Raw genomic sequence first — 20926 nt, forward strand, 5'->3', positions numbered from 1 at the left:
ACTGAAGGAAGCCTTCTATCCATAGAGCAACACTAATTGGATTTCACCCAGTAGTAATTTCACTAATTGGATTTCACCCCAGTGTACTTTTATTGGCCAGTTGACAGTGGGCAAGATCCAATGGGAGCCTTCCATGCACAGCCAGCTCTGCTGGCCTGGCGAGCATGCGGCCCCTACTGCTGGTGGCTGTGTAGTGCTTCTGGGGGCAAGCCCCCAAATTAGTGGAAACATTCATTCCTGCAAGGGGCAGGTCACACCCCTTTCAGAAATGACTCTGAGTGCTTTTGCTTGTTTGGGGGCTTGGCCTTTGAAGAGCTACTTCACGGCTACCAGCGGAAGTGGCAGTGCGCACACCAGGACTGGCTCACAGAAGGCCTCCATTAGATCCTGCCCAGTGTATGAAACTTTTTATTTGAAGTCTGCCAAAATCAAAACTACTGGAAAATTCCAACAAGTCTGATTGATTGATTAATTGATTGATTAGATTTGTACACCGCCCAACTGGCAAATGCTCTCAAGGTGATTTACAATCATAAACCAAACAACAACAAATCACCAAATAAATACAATAATACATCAATACAAGTACTAAATCAATACAATAATAAACATAAAAAATATTAAAAGCTTCGAGGCACCACAGTAAAATTAATAAAGCAACAGATTAAAGGTTAAATGCCTGCTTAAAGAGGAAGGTCTTAATCTGGCATCCAAATGTATACAGTGAAGATGCCAGTCTAAAGCATTCAGATTTCAAATTATGATCTTAATTTTTAAAATCCAAATCCAAATTTTATTTCAATGTCTCCGTTAAAAAAGGAATGTCAAGTTTGTTACATCTGTTTAATCTGAATAATTGTGAATAATAATTTCATCTCTTGTCAAAATCATCAGAAATATTATGATTATATGCATTTAAGGCTCTTTATATTTCAACGTAAGATAGGATATATTATAAAATGTATATGCCACCCTTCCAATGCGTTTGCATTGTTCATGGCAGGTTACAGCAATTAAAAACAAAGCAACCCCATAATTGTATTTATTTTTATTTTATTTATTTAAATATGTACAAGCTGCCTTCCTGGACCAAGGTCACTCAAATTGGTGAACAAAAATACACACATAAACATACATAAATAGAATATTATTGAGTGATCAAAAAAATCTTCTGGTTTAAGACCTGAGTTAAGGCAATGTCATGTACATGCTTACGTCTTGCCTACCAGATCGCAACAACATGGGGAACCTGTGCTTGTTACAGGCACTCCATCCTCCCCATGTGGATTTGGGCTTGAAAGACCAAGGAAGAGTGTGTGTGCATAGGGGGGAAGTTGCGAGCAAGCACAGTTTGTGACATTGCATAGTATCATCACTGAACCTGGGCCACATCAGTTAAGTCATGAACCTTAGCTTCAAATTTCTTGGTTTGTGGCGCTTGAGCCAACATGGCATAGCTTTAGCTCTGGTCTTAAACAGGCAGGTTTTTCAATATCAGAATTTCTCTTGTTTTTGAAAAGGAAATTTCTTCCTGAGGTATTTGAATCTGCTTTCTTGCAAGAACCTATATGATACATGGGATTATAAATAATTGACAGAAATCATGGTTTCATTTCAAGGTGCACACTTTTTTTTTTAGGTGCACACCTCAGACAAATAACAAATGCAGGTAACCATGTTTGCTAATTAGAACAAATCAATAGTAGATAGTAGATTAATACTTTGATTAGGAACAGCTAAGTCACAATCTAAGGAGCCAGCTTTTGAGATATCCAAGGAGCTTCTTATATTACAAAAGTAGAGTTGATACTGGAACCCCTCCTGAAATTTATATTCATTCATTCATTCATTCATTCATTCATTCATTCATATCTCACCTTTTCCCCAATACTGGGACTCAAGGCAGCTTTACAACATTAAAACGTATACAGTTAAAACATATAAATAGAAATATACAAAAGTTAAAAATATAATTAAATCATCAATAATATTAAAATTGTATAAAATATCAGAACTTAAACAACATCAATATAAACAATAGTGCCACTCTGTCATAACCTCACAGGTCCAGGCTATCTATCCCCAAAGTCCTGCTGGAGCAAAAACTTTTTTGCCTGCCTGCAGAAACATGCCAAGGAGGGTGCCACTCTTGCCTCCCTGGGAAGGGAATTCCAGAGCATTGGGGAAGCCACCGAGAAGGCCTTCTCCCGTGTTCCCACCAGGCCAGCCTGTGATAGTGGCAGGACTGTGAGAAGGGCCTCCCCTGAATCATAGAATCATAGAATAGCAGAGTTAGAAGAGGCCTACAAGGCCATCGAGTCCAACCCCCTGCTCAAAGCAGGAATCCAAGTCAGAGCATCCTCACAGATGGCTGTCCAGCCTTGTCTTGAATGCCTCCAGTGTGGGAGAGCCCACTACCTCCCTAGGTAGTTCCATTGTCATATTGCTCTAACAGTCAGGAAGATTTTCCTGATGTTCAGCCGGAATCTGGCTTCCTGTAACTTGAGCCCATTATTCCGTGTCCTGCACTCTGCGATGATCGAGAAGAGATCCTGGCATTCCTCTCTGTGACAACCTTTCAAGTACTTGAAGAGTGCTATCATATCTCCCCTTGGTCTTCTCTTCTCAAGGTTAAATATGCCCAGTTCTTTCAGTCTCTGCTCATAGGGGTTTGTTTCCAGTCCCCTGATCATCTTTGTTGCCCTCCTCTGAACCCTCTCCAGTTTGTCTGCATCCATCTTAAAATGTGGTGCCTAGAACTGGACACCAGATGAGGCCTAACCAGTGCTGATTAGAGGGGAACTAGTACTTCCTGGGATTTGGAAGCTATGCTTCTATTAATGCAGCCCAAAAAGCATTTGCCTTTTTTGTAGGGATGTATGAAAGTCACTCACCTTTTGATGAAATGTGATTCGAGGTGGGGGGGAGGCGCGCCGTCCCTCCCCCCAAAATTCTGGTCGGGGGGGAGGCGCTCCGTCCCTCCCCCCAAAAAATTCTGGCCGGGGGGGGAGGTGCTCCGTCACTCCCCCCCGATTACTGGCCGGCCAGGTGCGCAAATGGCAGCAGCCGTAGCAGGCGCCGTTTGCGTCCCTGCAGTCAGCCATGATAGGCTACATAAATGTTTACATAGCCTATCACGGCTGAGTAAAAAAAAACACACGAAACCGTGCATATGGGCACCGCCATTTGCGTTCCTTATTTTGGCACGTGTAGTCTACGTAAACATTTATTACATAGACGCTACGCTATTTGCGTTCCCCTTATTTTTGCCGTAGTCTACATAAATGTTTACGTAGACTAGACATGCCAAAATAAGGAATGCAAATGGTGGCACCCATGGGCGCCGCCATTTGCGTACGCGTGGTTTTTGGTTTTTTGTTTTACTCAGCCGTGATAGGCTGCGTAAACATTTACATAGCCTATCAGGTATTTTTTAAAAATCTAGCCGTGATAGGCTACGTAAATCTTTACATAGCCTATCACTTTTTTTTTTTTTTTACTGGAAATGGCGGTGGCGGCAGCCGGTCGGAAGACCGGCCGCCAAACCGCTGCCGGAGCCGCCGCCTCTGCCAGGAGGATCCGCCCAAGGTAAGTCCTGTCCCGGGGGGGTGGGGGGGCAGACCGTTTCGCCACCGATTTCGGGGGGCCGAATGCGCTGGCATTCGGCCTCCCCGAGATTCGTGGAGAAGTTCTCTGACATCTAGGGGTGTCAGAGAATTCCACCACAGATCTCGCTGAGGCTGAATGCCAGTGCCTGAAATCTGTGGCGGAACGGCCTAACACTCCCCCGCGGATCCCCCCCAGGACGATACTTACCTGGGGAGGATGTTCTGGGTGGCAGCGGCTCCGGTGGCGGCTGCGGCGGCAGTGGCTGCGGCGGCTGGTCTTCCGACCAGCTGCCACCGCCGCCATTTGCAGTCGGGAGGTTTTTTTTTTTTTTTTACAGGGACATGATAGGCTACGTAAAGATTTATGTAGCCTATCATGGCTGGGTAAAAAACCACAAAAAACTGCATACGTAAATGGCGGCGGCTACGGCTGCCGCCATTTGCGTTCCTTATTTTTGGCCATCTTAGTCTACGTAAATACGTAGACTATGATGGTGAAAATAAAGGGGAATGCAAATAGTGTAGCAGGTGCTATTTGCGTCACTTTTTGATTCGCCCTTTTAGCCTACGTAAATATTTACGTAGACTAAAATGGTGAATCAAAAAGGGACCCAAATAGCGCCCACTACGCTATTTGCATTCCCCTTTATTTTCGCCGTCATAGTCTACGTAAATATTTACATAGACTAAGACAGCCAAAAATAAGGAACGCAAATGGCGGCGGCCATAGCCGCCGCCATTTGTGTATGCGGTTGTTGTTGTTTTTTTAACCAGAGCCCTCCGCGGCCGGAAATCCGGCTGCAGATGGCTCTGGTCTGGGCCTGGCCGGCTGCTCCGCGGAGCTGCCGCAGAGCACAGACGGCCATGGAGGATTCCAGGGGGGAGGAATGGATCGCCTCCCCCCCATTGAGGATTCCGGGGGGAGGGATGGAACGCCTCCCCCCCCCACCATCAACATAATCCGCGGAAAGGTAAGTGACTTTCGTACATCCCTAGTCGCATCACATTGTTGGCTTATATTCAGCTTGTGATCTACAACAATTCCAAGATCCTTCTCGCTTGTAGTGTTGTTGACCCGTCTTGTAACTGTGCATTTGGTTTCTTTTTCCTAGGTAAGTGTGGCTGTGTGGCCTTCTGGAGAAGTCCTGAGTGCCAGATTTGGTCCCCAGGCTTGAGGTTCCCCACCCCTGCCACAACTTGTTTGAGAGAATAACTTTAGCTTCTTTTCTTTTCTTTTTTTGGTTGGACACAATTTGACCTATGCTCTAATGCCATACAGGAATAAATTGCATCTCTTTTTAAAGATGTTCTTCCTGATAATACTTTATTTTCTAGAATCTGATGAAAACTAGTGTGAAGAATTTCGGATTTGCTCTGCATGCATACTAATAGGGCTTCTTGTGCAATTTGCTTGAAGATGCACACATTTAGGGACTCTGTTCCACTGTAATAAAATAATCAAAGGGCTAGAGGTTGAGATACTTTGAATTGTCTCAAAGAAAGAACATGTGGCAAGTGGAATAATCATAGTGTTGAAATATGTGACCATCTATTAGCTTCTGCAAGCAAATCCTAAAGGGATGGCCCTTCTCAGTGTGAGTGCAGCACCTGCATACAGATAGATTTCCATTGGGCCCTGGCTTTCTTTCACTTGTATCGCTCCTCCAGCACAGACTTGTGGCATGGATGGCTGCATGCCCTGGCAATGCATCTGGACAGACGGAAGAACTGGAGATTTGGGCTTGGCTCCTATATCCCCATCTAGCCCTCTCCCTCTGCTTGGTCAAGTTATACAAGCTCTGTGGAAGTGGGTGGAGGTGGAATAGGGTTCTGTTAAACCCTGTGGATTTTCCTTGACATGTGGGATTCCTCTGTGCATAATAATTGGCACAGGGAAGGATCAGGTCCGTAATGCATTTTCATCATTAGTAGTATCTAATGTTAGCCCTAGAATAGACCCATTGAAATGAATGAGACTCCCATTCTAACTAACTAACATTGGATACTGCTCTCTGATTTTATACGCAGAAAGAGTTGCATCCTAATCCTAAATACACATTAATGACCTTTTGAAATTACTGGCAATAGTCTAATCATAAAAGGATAAATTCCCTCCTCCCCATCAACACAACATAGGTTTCACAATGATGCAAAGGCAATTGATGATCAAATGATACGGTTATTTTATTTGACCTAAACTGGAAGTGCCTTTTTCTTTCTGCCTCTTAGACAACCATATTTCTAATTTTAATTTAATTTTATGAATATAATTTTAAAATGCAGCTACTTTTCATCTAAGATGTTTTCAGGCAAATTGAGTTCTAATTGCTTATAAACAGGTTCCAACACAACTATTAAAGGAAACTTTGATTGCCCAAGGTATCTAGAGATAATTATCCGACTTCATACAAATTAGCTCCTATTGATCCATTGACATTTGGGGTAATTTTTAAAACTTTAAATCTTTTTTATTAGCCAAAGGATATTTGGATGCATTTATGATCATGACGATTTGTGATAGAGATTGATGGATTTGCTGATGGATTATTAAGTGCATTGATTAATAGATAACCTAACAAATTTTGCTATTATGAATGTGTATAAATGAACAGCACAACCTTTCAAAACCTGAGGTAATATCTTAGCAGTCAAGATCCTTGCAGAAGAATTGTTCTTTCAATTTCTACAGGAAGTATCAGTGTTTTGGTAGGAAATGTTCTCAGCAGTTGAAATTATTTGCAGAAATGGAGTACTAGTTGTGTGTGTGTGTGTGTGTGTGTAATTTGATATGTACTTTTGAATGTGGTGTTTGTAGCCACTTCAGTCTGCAATCTTATACATACCTACTTGGGAGCAAGTCCCATTGAACTCAGTAAGTCCCACTGAACTTCTGAGCAAACACACAAGAAATTGTAAATGCTAAAAAAAACATTTTTAAGAACATAAGAAGAGCCATACAGACCAAGGGTCCATCTCATCCAGCATTCGGTTCACACAGTGGCCAGCACCCTTCCAGTCATGAACCCTAGCAACTGGTGTACCTATGCATACTGCCTCTGATATTGGAGGGAGCATATAAGTAGCACATATAAATCACTTGCCAACAAAAAACATTATCCCAGCAGGAAGCAGCTAACAGTCTAGTCGCCTGAGCCTCTACATTGCAGAGTCTACAACATTTACCAAATCTATGCTTAAGGCTGCAGCCTTGTGCCTACTTAAGTTATCCACCCACACAATTCCAATCTAGGCCACTGTTACCCAATAAGACAATAATAACAAAGTAACAATTTGCTGCCCTTTCATGACACCCAAAATCTGCTGCCTGAGGTAGCTGCTTCACTCTGCCTGATGGTAGAGTTGGCCCTGCAATTAGTCATTTGACATTACCAAAGGCTATAAATACCAGGAAATGGGGAAGCTCTTTATATCATCATTGCAGCTATGAGGTTGGAGAATACCATCTGGAGCATTCATTGTGCTTAGCCACCAAGGAAGATGTCTGGACAACCCAAGCAGCTACAATCTTATATAGCAGTCCAGTAAACAGTCTCCAATGTCTAACAGTACAAACTGTGTCTGTGTGCTTTCCGGCACCCTCTCCTTAAACCTATAGGTGAGAAAACACTTTTTGGGAGAATATTTCCCATTGGCCACACAGCAGGACTTACTTCCTAAAAAACATGCATAGGATCTGGCTGCAAGAGTGCATAGGATTGTACCCTTACGACTGTTTTTTATGTAACTAGCTTAAGTGGCTTGGACATTCCCATAAATAAGTGTTGTGTTTATAATTACAATGCAGGGATAATTATTTTGCTGCACTAAAAAAAAAAATTGGTATAACTCATGTTTGATATGGCATGTGAATTATCCTAAGATCATGCCTGAGAGTAGATTCATTTCCATTGAAATCCATGGGACCTATGTTAGTCATGACTAACTCTGAAGTCCCACTGATTTCTGTGGGTTTTCTCTAAGTATAAGTAAGTCTAGATCCAATCTTTTAGCAATATCCCTCTGCCCTTATGCCCCTTTTTAAATAAACTTAAGTATGCGTACATGAAATACATAGATATTCTTGCAGTTTACTCATGCCTACATTTCTCTCCTCTTTCTCTGTTGCCTCCTCATGTCAAATTTTAGATTGCAGACTACCTGGGGCAGGGACTTTGTAAAGCACCATCAACACTGATGACAGTATATACATAAATAAATGATCCTCAAACAATGCTCCTACTGATGCTGAGAGGGAATATTTGGTGCCTAATGAATGGTAAGCCAATTTATTTTGTCAGTTTCCTTTGATATTCTTGAAGAGATAAAGTTAGAATTGTGGCATACATACCCAGCACTAAAAATAATTTTCTATTGAGTAACTACTTACGTATATTGAATTACCTATTTCCAAACTCTCTCTCTCTGTGTGTGTGTGTGTGTGTGTGTGTGTATATATATATAATTTCCCACCTGGATATTATGCAACATGGAAGTAAAGCACAGATTGAACATTTTCACTTGCAAAACTGATCACATATGAAATTGGAGGGCAAAACAGGTATGCAGTTCAGAGATGAACTTTCAGAATGAAAGGATGAATATCACAGATACTATAATTTTCACACACAAAAATTATATGCAAAAGACTCCAATTAAATGTTTGAAATATTAAAACAAATGCAGGGACCTACCAAGACCTTGGCAATGGAAACAATTGCCTATGTAACTTTATCCTATCTGTGATGTTCAAAAATGCCTCTCATGTTTCTTTTCTTATTTTGTTTCAGCTACTGTTAATCTACAGCTTGGTCCACAGGACTTCCTTTTTTCCTTTGTTCCTTGCATCAGCAGGCCTTGCATCAAAATATGGCATCCTTGGGCAGCTGCCAAAGGACTCACCTTTGATGCACACCCCTTTTAAAATTCATCAAAAAGCCATCAATGTAGCATCCAGGGAATTGGGGGCGGGGGGGTCTGGAAGCCACCATTTTAATTTCCAACAATGCTACACCAGAGGCAGTGTGGGAAATTAAAATGGTGGCTCTCAGACTCAGCCACCCAGCACAGATCAGAGAGCTGCTTATTTTGCTTCCTGCCACGGCCAATGATGCCCTGTTAGCCCACTTTGCCAACAGCCTTCTCAGCAGGCAAGGCTGTGTATCACTGTAGCCCACCACTCTGGTAACATACATTCATTGGGACAGAGTTCTTCATCCTGAGCAAGAGGAGATGATGCTCCAAAGAGCCATCATGTGACATTGTAAATCCTGTAATACTGATCACCTGATTAAAATACTCAGTGTAGCAGTGATAGAGGCTCCTCCAAGCCTAATAATACTGCTCGTGCAGGCTGGTGGATACCCTGAACAGTGAAATGCACCTGAATTATTCTTCAACCAATTCTCAACCTGTTATTACTTCTTTTATATTAAACAGATTAGTTTCTTTGTTACAGGAAATTCTTTGTGAGAATGCATTTTGTCATTAATCTACATATACCCAGGAAAAGGAACTCATTTCTGCATTAACAATCCCATTTCCAAGGAGGATTACTCACATATGCAAAGATCAATGATGGCATTATTAAATCTCCTGGCCCTTTTGCTTTCCTCTAAAAAGCTAATATTGCCAATTATTTTAGAGATATAAAGAACTCTAATTTTAGTGGAATATTTTTGGCTGGAATTGGAGAGATTGAATATTTTATACCACAGTGGACCGTAAAACAGTTTTAAACTCTTTAATGCTTTACATAGTTCTATTGAACTAAGAGAAATTGTTTAAATAATAATCCATTTTGCTAGCAATTTTGTCAACTATAAGGATATTTCACCCCTTACCAATTCTCTTGTCTCTGCTTTAAGATAAAAAAATGACCCAATTGACCCCAGTAGCAAATATTATATTTGTACATTCATTCTCACTCTGACACACTTTGTTTCCCTCCCTATATATCAAGTAGCTGTCTATGGACTTTTTCTCATAGGGCAAATAACCAATATTTGCTCAAATTGTATCTGCAAGGTCATTTGCTTTCCTATAGAGTAGACTATGGCGAAAATAAGGGCACGCTATTTGCGTTGCCCTTATTTTCGCCGTAGTCTACGGAAATCTTTACGTAGACTAGACGTGCCAAAATAAGGAACGCAAATGGCGGTGCCCATGGGCCGCCACCATTTGTATACGCGCTTTTTTTTTTTTTCAAAGTCACCCGTGATAGGCTACGTGACGATTTACGTAGCCTATCACGGCTGACTTTGGAAATCTAGCCAGGATAGGCTACGTAAATCGTCACGTAGCCTATCCCGGGGTCTTTTTTTTTTCACTTTTTGTTTTGCAGCTGGGGAGACGGGGTGCTTCTCCCCGGCCTGAATTTCGGCCGGGCGAGGCGGGAAGCCTCCCCCCCAGCCTGAATTTCGGCCGGGCGAGGCGGGAAGCCTTCCCCCCTTTGCCTGAACTTCGGGGGGGGAAAGCGAAGCACCTCCCCCCCACCGCGAAGGCAAGCTGCGAAAAGGTAAGTGACTTTCGTACATCCCTAGATAGAAATGTTTTAAATAACTAAATAAGTACTGTCAGAGAGCAATCTCTTTATGGCCACCATTTGAATCAATGGGGATTTACAAAAAAGGCTGAGTTGCCATTTTTACATAAAGTGGCAGCTTGGTGAGGGATCGGGCAGCTGCTCACCACTCGCTGGGTGCCTGTGGACTGCCTGGCAGCTCACTGTGCTTGGCGAACAGGGGTGGGCAGCCAGCGGGTCCAGTGCAGGGTGTGGGAGTTCATCCATCCCTACTTGCCTTTGCTGCCCCAGGCACTAGACATGGTTGCCCTGCCCCCAGGTCTTGGTGAGTCCCAAAGACCCTAACGTCACACTCCCTTCAGCACTTGGGAGGCCAGGTCTACACACCCACTTCCAGCAGCCTAGGGGAAGCCATCTCGACCCCTCCGCTTCCATTAGCCCAGAGGAGGCAGCCTGGCTTGCCTTTGCTGACCCAGGCAGCCTAGCACGGATGCCTTTCCTGTGGTTCTTGGCGGGTCCTGAAGACCCTGTCCCCATAAACCTCCCAGTGAGCCGCTGCCCAGGGGGTGCCACCTTGACCTCTCTGCTTCCATCACCCCAGGGGAGGTGGTCTCTATTCTAAAGTAAACCTGATTGAGTTCAATGGGACTTACTCCCAAGTAAGTGTGTAATAGGATCACATCCTCAGTGTGCCTCAGCGGCAGCCAAGAAAATAACAGAGACAGAACAAAGACTTTATTACCAGAAGCAAAGAAAATATGGTCTGAATCACACTTCTTTGAAACCGCAGCAAAACATAGGAGATAACTTTCTCTTCCCTGGGTCCCTGGATTTCTAGGAATGGGTGATGTCAGCTTCAGATGCTGGGAGGGGAAGCAATTTTTCCACCAGGAGGGGAACTTCGGCTGCAGCCACTCCTGGTCCTGGACAGCAGGTAGACTGGATAGGCCTTGGCACATCCTGGCTTGGTTTCTTCTCCTCTCACTGCTGCCACCTCATGTTGCTGATACAGAGCCCTTTAAAAAAAAGAAGAACTCTCCTGGAGATAGCTGTGGGTGGTTCCCTCTTTCCTAGCTCTTACTGGCAGCTCAGGCTGCTCCTTAATAAGCTTAGCTGTGTGGCCATCACCTGAAAGACTGTTTTCTGTTGGGTCAGCTGGCAAACTCTTGGAGCCTTCTTCCCCAGTAGGCAAAGTAAGCTGATGGAGCTGTGCTACAGAAGAAAAGAGGGCTTGTGAGCCCTCCCCACTACAACACCCTTTGCAATTATCCAACTATTTCTGTAAAGGCCCTTTTCCTATTCAGAACATGTCAGCCAACAGCTAAGGATCCATATCTAAACCTAGTAATGATGTCTTGCAAATCCGAATGTATTTGTGTTCAGAATCTATCACACATCAACTGTTACGACTGTTCAGAGTTGAGGATTTGATGAAGTCCACCAATTTCATATAGTACTGAACAGGAATATGCATTGTATACTCAACATTGGATTACTTTATTTAAAAAATTGTCTCTGCTAGTAGCTCAACATACTTCATGTACTTGTGTATGCTGGATAAAAATAAAAGCAGCTTCCCACACTTCTTCCTACATTTGTCCTTGGAACACCTTCTTCCACTCCCCCTCATTCCTTCTTTCTATTTCTCACAGCCATCTGGAGAGGCAGATATATTTCAATTTGACAAGAATCCGTCTAAGTTGTCAATCAGAAGAAAACTGACATGAAAGTATACCTATTTCTTTTTTCTTGCTTGCTCTGAAAACATCAGGTCCATAATATTTCAGTTTACAGAGTGTTGTGAAAGACCATGCAGACTGTGTGAGGTTTATTTAAAGGCTGTCCTTTTTTTTTTTTTTTTTTACTTATTCCTAATTTATGTGTATTTATTTTAGAAAGTTTGTAATCCACCTTTCTGTCTGAATATGGCCAAGACAGGTAACAACAAAATATAAAACTAACATCAGTACAGCAAAATGAAAGCAGTCATACAATAAGAAATAATCCAGACAGTGGGAATTAGTGTTCTCTCCCTCTCCTTGTGTGGGTGGAACTTTAGGTTTCATTAACATTATTAATGGGGAGGGAATAAAAATCATGATTAGCCCAGAAGTTAAATCAATATTCCAACCATATTGAATTCTCATTCATCCCTTCACTATGATAGATGACCAGAGTGTGAAGTTTTATGAGGGAACTCTTAACTTGTTCGCGGTGGGGGGGAGGCGCTTCACTCCTCCCCCCGAAGTTCAGGCCGGGGGGGGAGGCTTCCCGCCTCGTCCGGCCGAAATTCAGGCCGGGGGGGAGGGTTCCCGCCTCGCCCGGCCGAAAGGCCGCAAAATAAAAAGTTAAAAAAAAAACGCCCCCGTGATAGGCTACGTGACGATTAACGTAGCCTATCACGGCTAGATCTGCAAAGTCAGCCATGATAGGCTACGTTAATCATCACGTAGCCTATCACGGGTGACTTTAAAAAAAAAAAAAAGCGCGTACGCAAATGGCGGCCCCCATAGGGAGCCGCCATTCGCATTCCTTATTTGGTTGCTGTAGTCTAGGTAAATCTGTATGTAGACTACGGCGAAATAGTCTACGAAACGCTACGGCGAAATAGCGTTGCCCTTATTTTCGCCGTAGTCTATGTAATCTTTACGTGCACTCCTATCCTCCGTAGTCTACGTAATCTTTTCGTGCACTCCTATCTTTACGTAAACTATGGCGAAAATAAGGCCAACGCAAATAGCGTTGGCCTTATTTTCGCCGTAGTCTACGTAATCTTTAGGTAGACTACAGCGACCAAATAAGGAACGTGAATGGCGGCTCCCTATGGGGGCCACCATTAGCCGTATGCGCTTTTTTTTTTTTTTAAAGTTATGCGTGATAGGCTACGTGACGATTTACATAGCCTATCACGGCTGACTTTGCAAATCTAGCCGTGATAGGCTACGTTAATTGTCACGTAGCCTATCATGAGGGCGTTTTTGTTTTTTTTAACTTTTATTGGAATGGCGGCGGCAGCAGCTGGTCGAAAGACCGGCTGCCACCCCCGCCCCTGATGAAGACCTGACGAACCGCCGCCGGGACCCGCCGCCGGGAGGGACATTCGGGAAAGGTAAGTCCCGTCCCGGGGGGGATGTGGGGGCCGGGGGGTGCAGAGAATTTCTCCCCGAAACTACTTCGGGGGGCCGAACACGTTGGCACTCGGCCCCCCGAAGTTTCGGGGAGAAATTCTCCCCCATCCCTAAGCCTACGTAAATCTTTACGTAGGCTAAAACGGCGAAACAAAAGGGGACGCAAATAGTGCCCGCTACGCTATTTGCGTTCCCCTTTATTTTTGCCGTCATAGTCTACGTAAATATTTATGTAGATTAAGATGGTAAAAAAAGGAACGCAAATTTGTGTACATGGTTTGTTTGTTTTTGAAATCCACCTAGCCATGATAGGCTACGTAAATCTTTACGTAGCCTATCACATTTTTTTCTTCTTTTTTACACAAGCCTGGAAATGGTGGTGGCGGCAGCCGGTTGGAAGACTGGCTGCAGCAGAGCCGCCACCGGAGGCACCGCCGCCCGGAAGATCTGCCCCAGGTGAGTCTTGTCCCAGGGGGGATCTGCGGGGGGGTGGGGGGGTGGCAGGCCGTTCCACCACGGAGTTCGGGGGGCCAAATGCACTGGCATTCGGCCTCACCGAGATCCATGGCGGGATTCTCTGACATCCCTAGCTGTAGGCAAGGAATTATCTGAATGGGAGACTCGGGTCTGGATCCTTTACTCCTGTCCATGGTTTATAGATTACCATTACAAAGAAAACCACTTACAATTAGGGATGGACGAAAGTCCCTTACCTGTCCTCGAAGCTTGCTTCGCGGTGGGGGGGAGGCGCTTCGGTTCTCCCCCCAAAGTTGATGCGAGGGGGGAGGCGCCCCGCCTCTCCCGGCTGAAATTCAGGCCGGGCGGGAGGCGCCCCATCCCTTGCCAGCGAAATTCAGGCCGGGTAGAAGCGCCCCGTCTACCCGGCCGCAAAAAAAAAAACAAAACCCACCCCCGTGATAGGCTACGTAACGATTAACGTAGCCTATCACGGCTAGATTTCCAAAGTCGTCACGTAGCCTATCCCGGGTGACTTTGGGGGAAAAAAAAAGTGCGTACGCAAATGGCGGCCCCTATAGGGAGCCACCATTTGCATTCCTTATTTGGTCCCTGTAGTCTACATAAGGATTTATGTAGACTACGGCGAAAATAAGGGCAATGCAAATAGTGATTAGGCTACATTAATCGTTACGTAGCCTATCACGGGGTTTGTTTGTTTTTTTACTGCACTTGTAATGGCGGCAGCGGCAGCCGGTCAAGAGACTGGCTGCCGCCCCTGCCCCTGACGAAGACCCAACAAACCGCCGCCAGGACCCGCCGCCGGGAGGGACATTCGTGAAAGGTAAGTCCCATCCCGGGGGGGGGCGGGGTGGTGGTGGAGAATTTCACCGCCGATTTCAGGGGGCCGAATGCGTTGGCACTCGGCCCCCTGAAGTTTCGGGGAGAAATTTTCCCCCATCCCTACTTACAATGCTACAATTAAAATGGGTTCACCATAAGCATAGAAATTCCATCAGATTCCATATACTACCACCTTTTGTGCCCTTCAACCCTGTCACAGTTCAAATTATGCACCACCAATGTGTGAATATGTTTCAGCTATGACTAGGGATGGACGAAAGTCACTTACCTGATCCCGAAGCTTGCTTCGCGGTGGAGGGGAGGCGCTCCGTCACTCCCCCTGAAATTCTGGGCAGGGGGAAGGCGCCCCGTCCCTCCCTGCTGAAGTTCTGGCTGGGGGGGAGGCGCCCCTTCCCTCCCCGCCGAAATTATGGCCGGGGGGGAGCGCCCCGCCTCTCCGGCTGCAAAAGTTGTTCTCCTGCCGGGACGCAAATGGCGGTGGCCGTAGCCGCCGCCGTTTGCGTCCCTGTCCTGCAATCAGCCGTGAAAGGCTACATAAATCTTTACGTAGCCTATCATGGCTGACTTTGAAAAAAAAAATTTACGTGGACTACCTGTGCCAAAATAAGGAACACAAATGGCGGCACCCATGGGCGCCGCCATTTGCGTACATGCTTTTTTTTTTTTCAGAGTCAGCCGTGATAGGCTATGTAAAGATTTACATAGCCTATCATGGTGTTTTTTGAAAATCTAGCCATGATAGGCTACGTAAATCTTTACGTAGCTTATCACGTTTGTTGTTCTGTTTCGTTTTTTTACTTGGAAATGGTGGCGGCGGTAGCTGGTCGGAAGACCGGCCGCTGCCGCACCGCTGCTGGGAGCCGCCGCCACCAGGGACATTTGCCGAAGGTAAGTCCCATCCCAGGGGGTGGCGGGGGGGTGGCAGTCCGTTTCTCCACCAATTTCGGGGGGGCGAATGCGTTGGCATTCAGCCTCCTGGAGATTCGTGGAGAAATTCTCCGACATCCCTAGCTATGACTGAACAGGAACTAACAGTTACTTATCTATGAGAGTCCTCAAAGAATGGCAAGTATTGTTCTGTTTAATGTGCACGTAGCCTACCTCTTGCACCAGTACCACATGGCTTCAGAGAGGGAGCCATATCTGTGAATGCCAAATGCAGCGCTCTCATTTGGAACATGACAAAGAATTTGCAAAAGTGCTATACCAACAGAATGTGAAGAAGAATCAGAACCAAGATTTTTGTTTGTTTTTTCTATTTACATAACATAGTTTATAACTCTGTTTCTCTCCTTATTGTTCAAGTCCAACTGTTAACATTAAATGAATCTGAGTAGCTGAATGTTGCAAACTGAGAGTTTATAACCTTAACATTACCTTCATACCAAGGGCAAAGTAATGTCAGTCAACAACAGTCAAATTATTTCATGCAAGTTCATTAAGTTTTATCAGTACCACCCTCCAATCCATTTAAGAAAATAATATATTTCCAAATTCAGGTTAATTGACTTGACAATTTGATTCCATGTACTAAGAAGGAAAGCTTAGATCAACAGGTATGTTCCACGTGTAAGGTTTGATTTGAAGAGTCTATTTCCATAGATTGCAAGGATTATATTGAAATAATTTGTGAAAGTAAAGTACTCAGTCAGCCTAGGGATGTCAGAGAAATCCGCCTGAAAGTTAAATGGAATCAAACCAGAGGCGCCGCTGCTGCAGACAGTGTCCGTGTCCAGCAGCTGCAAGGAGTGTGTTTCTGTGTGTCCCCGTTCTACTGCACTGCAGTTCAACCTTTATTACAGTGAAGGTATGTTCTTTGATATGTTTACTTTATCTGAACGTGCCCCTATGTTTAGTGATTTTTGGGTGGGTCAAGGCGGGGGGAACTGGGAAGGCATCCTCCAGCAGCCTGTGTTTAGGCCTGCTGAGAAGGACTCCATTCTCCATCCTCCTGGGCTTTCCAGGATTAATCAATGTGCTTTTCAACTCCAAGAGTCATGTGCCCCTAAGTACTTAGTTTTTCTGAGTGATTCTGGGGAGGGCCTGCCTAGGGATGTACAAAAGTCACTTACCTTTCTGCGGATTATGTTCATGGTGTGGGGGGGGAGGCATTCCATCCCTCCCCCCGGAATCCTCGATGGGGGGGAGTCATTCCGTCCCTCCACCCGGAATACTCGATGGGTGGGGAGGCGATCCATTCCTCCCCCCTGGAATCCTCGATGGCCAGCTGTGCTCCGCGGTGGCTCCATGGAGCAGCCGGCCAGGCCCAGACCAGAGCCATCCGCAGCTGGATTTCCGGCCGCGGAGGGCTCTGGGTAAAACAAAAACCAAAACCGTGTACACAAATGGCGGCAGCTACAGCCGCCATGATTTGCGTTCCTTATTTTTGGCCATCTTATAAATATTTACATAGACTATTATGGTGAAAATAAAGGGGAACACAAATAGCATAGAGGGCACTATTTGCTAGGGATGTCAGAGAATTCTGCCACGGATCTCGGGGAGGCCGAATGCCAGCGCATTCGGACCCCCGAAGTCTGTGGTGGAACGGCCTGCCCCCCCGCCCCCCGTGGATCCCCCCGGGATGAGACTTACCTGGGGCGGATCTTCCGGGTGGCAGCGGCTCCGGCGGCGGTTCGGCAGCGGCGGCAGCCGGTCTTCTGACCGGCCGCCGCCGCTGCCATTTCCCGTGGAAAAAAAAAAAAAAGACATGATAGGCTACGTAAAGATTTATGTAGCATATCACGGCTAGGTTAAAAATAACAAACGTGCATACGCAAATGGCGGTGGCTATGGCCGCTGACATTTGCGTTCCTTATTTTGGCCTGTCTTAGTCTACATAAATATTTACGTAGACTAAGACAGCGAAAATAAGGGGAACGCAAATAGCGTCCGCTACACTATTTGCGTTCCCCTTATTTTTGCCATCTTAGTCTATGTAAATCTTGACTTAGACTAAGATGGGCCAAAATAAGGAATGCAAATGGTGGCAGCTGTAGCCGCCGCCATATGCGTACTCGCGTGTTTGTTTGTTTTTTAAAGTCAGACGTTATAGGCTACGTAAAGATTTACGTAGCCTATCATGGCTGACTACAGGGACGCAAATGGCGGCAGCTACGGCCACCGCCATTTGCGTCCCTGCTAGCCAGCGGCCGGATGTCCAGATGTCTGGCTGCTGGCGGAGCCGGCCGGCAGCCCTGCAGAATCCCTGCGGAGCACAGCCGGCTGGCCAGGATTCCAGGGGGAGGGACGGAGCGCCTCCCCCCCCACCATCAACATAATTCGCAAAAGGTAAGTCACTTTCGTACATCCCTACTATTTGCATCCCTTTTTGATTCGCCGTTTTAGCCTACATAAATATTTACGTAGGCTAAAACAGCGAATCAAAAAGGGACGCAAATAGCGCCCGCTACGCTATTTGTGTTTCCCTTTATTTTTGCTGTCATAGTCTACGTAAATATTTACGTAGAGTAAGACGGCCAAAAATAAGGAACACAAATGGCGGTGGCCGTAGCCACTGCCATTTGCGTACACGGGGTTTTTTTTTAAACCCAGACGTGATAGGCTACGTAAATCTTTACATAGCCTATCATGTCTCTGTTAAAAAAAAACAGCCTCCAGACTGCAGATGGCGGTGGCGGCAGCTGGTCGGAAGACCAGCCGCCATAGCTGCTGTCACCCGGAACATCCACCCCAGCAAAGTCTTGTCCCGGGGGGGATCCGCAGGGGGGCGGAGGGGTGGCAGGCTGTTCTGCCACAGATTTTGGGGGGCTGAATGCACTGGCATTTGGCATCACCGAGATCCGTGGAGGTTTTCTCTGACATCCCTACCTTGTTGTGGTCTCTCTCTTGACTCCCTCAGCTTTTGGGTTTTCCTAAGCACCGAGAGTTCGGTGTGAAAAGATCCCTCTGGTATGTGTTTAGTTTACATGTATGTGATATGCACCTCCACGTAAAATTAAGCATACTTCATAACATCAGGGATGCTGACTGACCATCTCCCTATGGGGGAAGCTTACAGCAGCTGGGCTTGTTTGGCTTGGAAAGCATTCTTGTTGCGGTTAACAGTAAGCAAACACAGAGATCATTGTGTAAAATGATCTAGATTAAAAAATTATACCTGTGGACTTGAACCACGGAATTGTTAACTTTTTTTAGAAAGAACTTTATATACAAACAGAACAGATCAAAACAAAACACAGAAATAATTGTAACATTGGGCTGGGCACTATCTGGCTCCAGGCCTCAGTTTGGAGGAGGATGCAGTTCCTGCTCTATGGCCTCCACCCTTCTTTGAAGGTCATCAGCTGTGTGTAGAAAAAGAAGAATAAAGCACAATGGTAATATGCATCTTGCAGGCAGAGTTGTTAGCTCAGGTGCCATTCTGTAGTACTACTTACAGGTCCTGCTGAGCCTCTGGACATCTGTCAAGAGTAGGGATGGGCGAAAGTCCCTTACCTGTCCTCGAAGCTTGCTTCGCGGTGGGGGGGAGGCACTTCGGTTCTCCCCCCGAAGTTCAGGCGAGGGGGCGAAGGCGCCCCGCCTCGCCCGGCCAAAATTCAGGCTGGGGTGGAGGCGCCCCATCCCTCGCCGGCGAAATGCAGGCCAGGTAGAAGCGCCCCGTCTACCCGGCCGCGAAAAAAAAAGTAAAAAACAAACAAACAAAAACACACACCTGTGATAGGCTACGTAACGATTTACGTAGCCTATCATGGCTAGATTTCCAAAGTCAGCTGTGATAGGCTATGTAAATCGTCACGTAGCCTATCATGGGTGACTTTGAAAAAAAAAGAAAAGCGCGTACACAAATGACGGCTCCCATGGGGACCACCATTTGCGTTCCTTATTTTGGCTCGTCTAGTCTACGTAAAGATTTACGTAGACTACGGCAAAAATAAGGGCAACGCAAATAGCATTCCCTTATTTTCGCTGTAGTCTACTTAAATCTTTACGTAGACTAGACGTGCCAAAATAAGGAACGCAAATGGCGGCGCCCATGGGCCACCGCCATTTGCGTATGCGCTTTTTTTTTTCAAAAGTCACCCGTGATAGGCTACGTGACGATTTACGTAGCCTATCATGGCTGACTTTGGAAATCTAGCCGTGATAGGCTACGTAAATCGTTACGTAGCGTAATACGGGTGTGTGTTGTTTTTTACCGCACTTTTTTTTTTTGCAATGGCGGCGGTGGCAGCCGGTCGGGAGACCGGCCGCCGCCCCCGCCCCCGATGAACCGCCGCCGAATCGCCGCCGTGACCCGCCACCGAGAGGGACATTCGGCCATGGTAAGAGTCAAGAGATGCCTCAGGAGCACAAGAGGAGGGGCTTCATCTGTGGAAGAATGGTGGCCTTCCTCCACAGATGCTGCTCCTCTTGTTGCTGGCTCTGGCTGCAGTTGGGGCTCTTAGATCTCCTCCTGGGTCTCCTCCTCCTCCTCTTCCTCCTCCTCTTCTTCCTCTTCCTCCTCCTCCTCCTCCTCCTCCTCTCTCCTCTCCCTCTCTGCACCTCTCAGTGCCTCGTCCGCCAGCAAGGCACGATGCGCAGCTGTGGGATGTCACAGTAACAGAATGAATGCATTTATATATGCGGTGAGTGAACAAAACCACAGTCATTCATTGATCTGTCTATCACCATCCCTACTACCATAAGAACCACTGATTCTGTCCTCCCACCACAAGATCTAATGATGAGGTGATAATTAGGGGGGCAGATTATACAGTACTGACAGTTTTGGTGTGATGGGGACTGTTGGACTTCTGTAAACATGCATAGGATTGCACTTCTAGTCACCCCAATTCTACATTTGCAATGCCATGGTATTTATTTATTCTACTGATGCATTGCATAAATGGCACCTTTTTTCCTAGCGCAAGGAACCCAAGGTGGCTCACATTATCCTCTTCCTCTCCATTGAACCCTCACAACAACAACACTGAGATAGGCTGGGGCTTTCTGACTGGGCCAAAGTCAACCAGCGAGCTTCCATGGCTGAGTGGACTATACCCAGATCTCCAAGCTCTCAGATCAACCCTTGCTCATGAGTTGACTTGAGTGCCAATGTCTTGGTAGAAAGGTGGGGTGGGTGGGGTGCAAAAATTCAGCAATCACTACATGAAGAAGGATGACATGCACACACCAAGAGGCTGGTCCTGTTGCTGCTGGGCTGGTGCCAGTCCCCCTGTGTGCACTGTGCAGAGACCGGCAGCAGCATTTCCCTGGAAATGGATAGTGTGTCAGTGTGTAATATGAGTTGTAGCCAGGCCCACATAATCCTATGCATGTGGTTGTACAGGAAAAAGCAATGCAGTTCCCAGCATCCCTTCTTCAACCAGCCAAAGTGGCCGGAAGAT

Source organism: Heloderma suspectum, chromosome 3 (assembly GCF_057233095.1).
Source record: "Heloderma suspectum isolate Gila_16-S chromosome 3, 16-S_ref, whole genome shotgun sequence".
Classification (NCBI taxonomy): domain Eukaryota; kingdom Metazoa; phylum Chordata; class Lepidosauria; order Squamata; family Helodermatidae; genus Heloderma; species Heloderma suspectum.